The following is an 8,128-nucleotide window of genomic DNA, read 5'->3' as shown; positions in this document are numbered from 1 at the left end:
CTTAAGGAAAAAATGAGAGATCAGGTGGACCTCCTGGGTGTCCAAGGAAGCCTGATGTGTTTCTACAGACATTTTAGCATGCTTGGGGGAAAGGTTTTCCTAGGGCAGTGAGAGAAGAAATGGGGAAATTTTAGCACAGAACAAAGAGTTTGCCCATCATCCACAAACTGAGAAAGAAAGCAGACAAAGGGGCTTTGGAGAACCAATTGCAAACAGAAGATGGCTTCAGGAGAAGCAAGTGGGACTGCGTAGAGTTAGCTTCCATGCAGGAAGCCACTGACAGGCTAATATTAACACCAAAGCTAGTCTGGAAACAGTGATTTCCCTTCCCACAATATAGTGAAAATTGTTTCTTAGACTTTTACTCGGGTGTTTCGTTTGTTTGTTGTTTTTCTTGTTGTTTGTTTGTTTGGGGTGCTTTGAGGTGGTGGGAGGGGGGTTAGTTTTAAAGCCTTTTTGGTAATTTTGGAGTACTCCTCCAAGAAAAAATCTGGACAGATCTCTTTTTAAAGATCCAGCTAAGTAAGATTCTCATTGAAATTAGTCAAGATAGTGTCACTGTTCCAGAAGACATGAATCTGGTCGCCTGGAAAGGTTCAGAATAAACATGATTATTTTGCCTAGAAAGACTTTGCTTACCCGTAGATTGGCCAGCCATCTAAATGGATTTCTCCAACTCAGAATTATATAGGGAAAAAAAAAAAAAAAAGCTATGTTTCAGTTATTCAAGATTGCAGTCAGAAGAGGTCACCTAGGGTAAAAAGTAAGAACCTATGACGTACTGTAAGGTCAGCTGACATGACCAAATTCTGCTGAGAAGTGGAAAATTCTGGATAACCTTTCATAAACTTACAGTATATTTTCCTTGGAAGAGAGATAAATGTTTGTCCAGAGAAGTCCATGAGTCATTTTACTGCTAAAGAAAAAAGACACCCAGAATAAAAGTTCACGAGGAAGTATTGTCAAACATAGTAGTAAAATCCTCTGCAGAAGTATTAATCCATCCCAGAAGTCATATGTTCTTGTCAAAGTACAATTATAATGTTTAATCCTTCTTTTGTCTCCTCAGTGAATGTCACTACTGGGGAAATGTATGTCCAGCAATGTCAAAGTCACCACAGTAGTCTATGCAGGGAACATTTATCTTTTCAGATGTTCAGCGAAGTGCAGCAGCATTAAATCTACATTTATATATAGGGTTATATCCAGGATGATCAGGAACTCACAAGGACTGTATTCAGTTTTTACTCCTTATTAAAGAAGAATGTGCTTCTCTACAGAGATAAAGGGTCTGAAGGACAAAAGTAATAAAATGTAAAATTAAGAGAATTTATGTGGCAGCAAATGAAGGGAGGTGAGGACAGAGCTGCAGGGAACTGTTCCACTGCAGTTCCACTGGTTTTACTGTTTTTGACTTTGAAAATCTGATCTATTTGTGAGCTATTCTCCTATGGAGTACAGCTGCTTCTCAGAACTTACTAAGCATAATACATACAGAAGGAGGAGGGAAATCCATAAAATAAAAACCAGCATAACTGAAGATCAAGTATTCATGTTAAGAAGTGTATTACTTTAGTAGTTGTCTGTCTTGCTTGAATACAAATTTTGAATGACATGACTGTTCAGAGTAATTATCACAATTTGGTTTTCTCTGAGTTACAGAGAGTTGTAGTATTCCTATCTGACATTGTTAATTTTTTTCTTTTTTTGTTTGTGTACTGTTCCTGAGTCCATTAATCTTCACATATTATGTGATATAGATACAACATCATACCTCAGGCAGTTAGAGAAGAAAAACAAACACCAAAAAAAAGAAGTTAACAAATATTACTTGCCTTTGTAATTATGAGTTTGAAGGCTCTAGAATTTTCACGCCTGTTGCCAAGTGAATGGAACTACTGTATGTTCTATATATGTGAACACAGAAGGCTAAATGCGGCATTATAAAATATTGTCAGTTATTAAGTACTTACTGAATAACGTATTTTACTTATATATCCTAGTTAAAAGGCTTCCAAGACACATCAAATCAATATAGAATCATAAATCTGTGGGTTTTTTCATAGTAGATTATAATCTGTCAGTTTATTTACCAGCCAACAGGCCAAGAAGAAAAAATCCATCTTTAGATGAAACCTGATGTCATAGAATTTAAATAAATTATTTTCCCAGATAAGCAAGAGTTCTTGTTCGTGGATGGTTTCAGAATACCTCCAAAGGATTGTGTTCAGTTCTTTCTAGGAATTCAGACAATAAAATTGAAGATTTCCCTTAAAAAAATCTTATGACACAAGCATTGGCTTTAATTTGATGGAATTTGTGTAAGAAATTCAAGTAAGAAACAGACACAGTGGATCCATCTTTATACACTTAAAACTTTCTGTGCTAGGTCTTATGAGGATGCCTATTAGGAGTCATTGAAAATTAGTCAGGACAGTTTTATGGCTCTACTCATCATATGATGTGTGTTAGTGCATGATATCCCTCAAAGCTGACACAGGGAACCATGTGAGATTACCTTGGAACTACATCTGCAGCTACTCAAGTTTCAGCCAGCACCTTGGAATGAGTATAGTCTATATTCTTATATATATACATATATATATGTGCACAAAGAGTAGTTGTATACAAAACAATCATACATCTATAAAAATTGTATTTAAATATTCTGTAAATCTATACAAGAAAAGTGAGACATCACCAAAATTCAACTAGGAAAGTTATTTACGAAATCCAAAATACTTGGCATTAATCTAAAGTATAGGTCAATTTAAGCATGTTTTTTTATCATATACCCTTGCATCCATCTTAGAAACAAATATTTGTCTGATCTGCGTTTGAGTTCTGCAAATAAATTACTTCTTTACATATTTTATTTAAAAATTTTGCTATTAGGTTAGGTTTCAGGGATATTAGCAAACCCCAAATAATTCCAGACCAGTGTCTGAATTAACACCAGTTCTGGCCTTTTAGCCTTTTTCAGAGGGTGTCCATGTGAACGGTACTTCAAGGTCATACTGAAGGCATAACAAGGAGAAACTCCTGTATTTTGCTGCACAAGTTTTCAAGGCTTCTGGTCTTGTGAGTCTCCATGGCATTACAGCAGTGGGGAGAATGAGACTATTACATGAGCAGTACAGAAGTTATGTCTGCTTTTCAGACTGCTTTACATAACAACTTTCTCATCTCTGTATTATGGATGAGTAGCCATGCTTGAAATCCTCTACTGCTGGTTGTCATCTTCATTCTCCAAGTGAAAACTTAATATGTGGTAACCATAGTTTAAACCGAAATTCCAGAGCGGGTGAAAGCTTTTAAACTGAAAAATTTAGTTTCCAAATATTCTCATCTTTCTTGAGTAAAATGATAACATCCTGATTCTTCAGAACCTATGTGGGTCTCACATGTCTGCATCTTCTAGGTTTTCACTTGCAGGCCCTAAACATTGTAATTTCCTTCCTCTTTCTTCCCAATGGGATTTGTGGTTTGTCACTTGCATGACTGTCTCTACCAATGCAGAGTGTCTCCATAAAGGAGTCTGACTGTTTCTGTCTCTCTTACAAGAAAAAAAGGACTGTTTTGATCCCTTCTCTAATGAAGTGATACAGCATATTGTCCCTGTTTTGGAAATGTAATAATACTACACTCTAATTTTATTTTTGAGGTACGTATCTATTTTTTAAATACTCCAATTTCATGTAATAAATTTCCTTGCCGTGGCAAATTTTTTCATCAGGAGTATTTGTCCTCCAAGTGGAGCAGCTAAGCCATTCATTGCTTGGAAGAGGAAGTAACATCAAGGACAGAGAAATACTGGGTACAACTCATAGAAACATGCGTTTACAAATAATTGCACAGAAATTTCCTGTTGCCATTATCTTATTGTAATGAACATTTCTGGAGACTAATTTTATGACTGTCAGTTTTCATTACTGTAAATGATTCTGAAGTCATAAGCTTCTCTGACTCAAGAGATTTACTATCAAATTTAATGGATTTGATTATTAAAGATAGCCACTATATTGGTTTTAGATTTGAATCTTAGGATAAAAGTTGACATTTCATGCAGTATTGATTTCACTTAGGTTTAGTTGTCTACAGCACAGCTCACATCTGAGCTATTTAATTAGGCTCCCTATATGACTAGTAAAGAGAAAGAAAGAATTCTAATATTATTCCTCTTTTCCTAATTAGCTAAATTATTTAGCCTAATGCAAGAAAGCACCCTCAGACACCCTTCATAAAATATGAAATATTCTTGTTACTATGAAATACTCTTATTACTTCTTCCTTTTCAGCTTAAAACAGTAGTTTGCTTAGAAAAATATATTTTCCCTCCACACCTTAACATTAAGGAACTAAAATATAGCTGAAGAGAGTTAAACACTAGCGAAAGGAACAGGAAAAGAAGGGAGAATTTTTGCGGAATATGGAGTGTCAGAGCAGAATATAAGTTGGAGGAATTTGAATACAGGAACTTTACCTTTAGTGGTAAAGAGGAACTGCAGGAATGGAAGACTGAAGACCTAAGGGAGGGAATGACAGAGATAATGAACATAAGACTGAGAATGACTGTGAAAAGTGGTCATCTGCTGAGGGCTGCGTAGGGAGTGGAAAGAAATACAGTCATTGAATAAAATAATATAAGTTTACTTGTTTGCAAGCTCATTTCTCTTTTTCTTCTTCAATAGGACTCTCACCATAGGATTTTTAAAATAGCAAACATGCGTAGCTATTCGATTTTTCATTTACATTTTAAAATACTTAATTTATTATATTAATTCCTTAAATCATTTTTGTCTAGGGCCAACATGTCTAAAAGGTCTAAAAAAAATAATTAATTTGTTTAATATATAACTATTTGAAATAACCATACTTCCTAATAATCCACTGTAGCTCCTATAATGCTTTCTCTACTGTCTGTAGTCAATACAATGTTTCAAGATGATTCAGAAAGTCTCAAGAAAAAGGCTGTGCAGAAAGAATTTTGTTTTTCTGAGGTCTGCTATGTATTCCACAAAAGTATCTAACAACTGTTCTAATGCTAAGACTTCTGTTTGATCCATCAGACCCACACTTAGGCCAAAAACATGACCTATTTGACTCTTCCTCTACTGTGCTGGTACCAGATGTACCCCTATCTGATAGCTTACTATTCATTTTAAGAAACTGGTCTCAAAGTTCTGAAAATACAAGCTCATTTTTATGGTCTTACAAGTTTTTACGTAAGCATATTTATTGAAAATATTCTGATAAAATGTCATACTCAGCTCATATCCACATACAGGATAAGTAGTCAGCTTATCTTACTCAAATTACATTTTTCTTTTGTTGGTTCAAGTCAACTGACTGAAATGAGATGAAAATTCTATGTATTGTGTGTTTCATGCATCAGAAGTCTTTTCAACATTCATTATTAACTTTGATAGCAAAGGCTATCATAACTATGCTGCAGTATTTGTTTTGTATTAGGGTTTAAAAGCCTTCAGCCATTCATATTACATTGCTAGTATGTTTTTAATATTTTCTGCTTAAATAAAATTAAATAAAATACTTTCTTCTTTTTGATCCAATGGTTTATGGAACCATTGCAACTATTACAGTGTTCTGCCCCTTGAAATCAACATACACTTGACCTAATATTAAAAATACACTTTTTCCTTTGAAACAGTAATTGTCATTGCTAGCATTAATGTCATTAATCTTAAATTAGTACTTATGTTTTACCACATTTTTGTAAGTAAAGCAGAAGTGTAAAAGATAGCATAATTGAAGTCTAAAAGAATGACATAATTGAAGCTATACAAGATTTTCAAATGCATATCATACTAATTTGAACCAAGTAATATCTTCTTCATTCTACTGGAGATTTTCACACAATTGCAAAGAAAAGGAAAAGCACTAACATGGACAGAAAAACTCTATTATATGACTTCACAAATTACAGCATGCTGAGTAAATCTCATGAAATGAATATACAAATCACCTTTTTATCTAATTTCTGTTGACATTTTGTAAGTATCTCATAGGTCATGTGAAGGAGCATCCACTAGTCTTGGTATTCATCAGCCCTTTGTGGCAGAATGAGAAAAAAATACTTTCATAAATTATTTTGCACTGACCTAATACCATATAATTAATGAGAAACAGCTAGGCAAGTATGACGGCTTTGAACTTAAAGTCAACATCCTTAAAAGGAAAAAAAATCCTCTACTGAATAAAACCCTAAGCCACATATAAGGGAAAGAGAAAAAAAAAAAACAAAACAAAACCAAACACAAACAGACAAAAAATTCCCCCCTCCCCCGAAAGACAACAAAGCAGATAAAAGAAAATAAAATGCAAAAGCCAAAAGGATAAAATATTGGTGAGTGAAATATATTATTAGAGACACTACCCTGGCATGTCAATGGAAATGTTTACTACTCGTATCAACCAACTCAAAAAATCTAAACTGGTGAAACAAAATAATTAAGTATGTGTGTAAAGTAAAATAAATCTTCGTTTAGTAAAAGATACAACGGAACAAAGAAAACAGCAAAGACAATTAAATCTAAATCTCTAATGAATGTGGTCAAAACAAATTTTGAGAAAGTACTTGTCAAAAGTTTAAAACTATTAGTAAAAACAAATTTAAACATCTCAGAGTAACGAAGAATGACAAAAATAATAAAAATAATTTATTGAGTGTGCAGATGATCGTAGTATAAAATAACATATAAGAAAAGTGAAAGAAAAACAAAAACAAAACCACACCACACAAACCAAAAACAAACTAACAAACCACAAACCAAACACTAAACTTGTAGAAAATTGAACTATTTCAATGTTTTACATTTCTTGCGGAAAAGTTCTAGAAATTTGTCACACTGAATTCTTCATTTACTGGAAGGGAACTGTCATTAAACATGTGTCATCAGAATAGAATAAGTGCTAATCAATAGAATAAATCACTCAGATTCCCAGAAGCAAGTGGTATTCATCCGAGAGTATTAAATGAATCCAGATACAAATATATTGAAATATTAAGTGTGGCTTTAACTGACCTTGGGGAATGATGTGTGAAAAATAAAACATGAGCGACTGAAAAGACTTGGGAGCATATGAGTATCTGCACATCATTAGGTCTGAGTTTTGAGTGATTGAGCGATCGTTAAAAATTGTGCTAAAGGATAAAATTATTAGATTGACAAAAAAATGAGGAAAAGTCAACATAGCTTTTTTTAAAGGAAGTCACACCAGACAAATAAATTAGAAATCTTTGACATAAAGTGTACCCAGATTTCCAAAACCTTTTGGGATGATCCCGTAAAACTTACTAAAGAAACTAAATCATCATGGGATAAAACCAAGAACCTGACAGGCATAAAAAGAACAGTGAGTGAATGATGATGATATTGGCAACTGATAAAAAAATTATTCTGGACAGTAAATCCAAATCCTAGCTATTTAGAGTTTTAATGAATTGGTAAATGACAGATAAAATTAAAGGTGAATACATATCATGGATGTGCAAAAAATGGCCTTAATTACACACAAACAAGAAAAGTTTGCAAATTAGCTAGTCTTAGGGAAGAAATCTTATACTCTTCATAAAAAACTCTGTAGTAGCATCAGCATAATGTGCAGCCATAGGCGAGAAGTAAATATGTTATAGATTCCTACTAAAATAAACAAGAAAATGGTAAACGTACTGATGCTGCTGTGAACCTTCAGAACATACTTAAATTTTGAATATTGAATATGGTTCAGGAACTATGATATTTAATATGATAGTAAAACATCCTTTGAAAGAGTAGTACAAGGCCGACAAAGATAACTGAAGTTACAGAACAGTTACTGTACAATGTAAAGAAAATATATCTCTTTAGCCAGGAAAAAAAAGATACCAGGGATGAAAGATAGTGAATTATGGAAAATAATGAGTGCTGTAAAATGAAAAGAGACTGAGAGGACAAGGAAAGATTATTCATTCTTTCTCTATTATAACTCAGGAATTATTCCTTTTTAACAACACAAGAATTTGGATTGTCCTCTGAAATTATCAGGCAGTGGCAGAGGTTAGGCAGGAGTAGGTGAGAATATAACCCTATAAACTTTTTTTTTTTTCCTGAAGCTGCTGCTGGTG

This window comes from Caloenas nicobarica, chromosome 1, assembly GCF_036013445.1.
Source record: "Caloenas nicobarica isolate bCalNic1 chromosome 1, bCalNic1.hap1, whole genome shotgun sequence".
Lineage (NCBI taxonomy): Eukaryota > Metazoa > Chordata > Aves > Columbiformes > Columbidae > Caloenas > Caloenas nicobarica.
The sequence above is the reverse complement of the archived record's forward strand: the minus strand, read 5'-3'. Positions refer to the sequence as shown.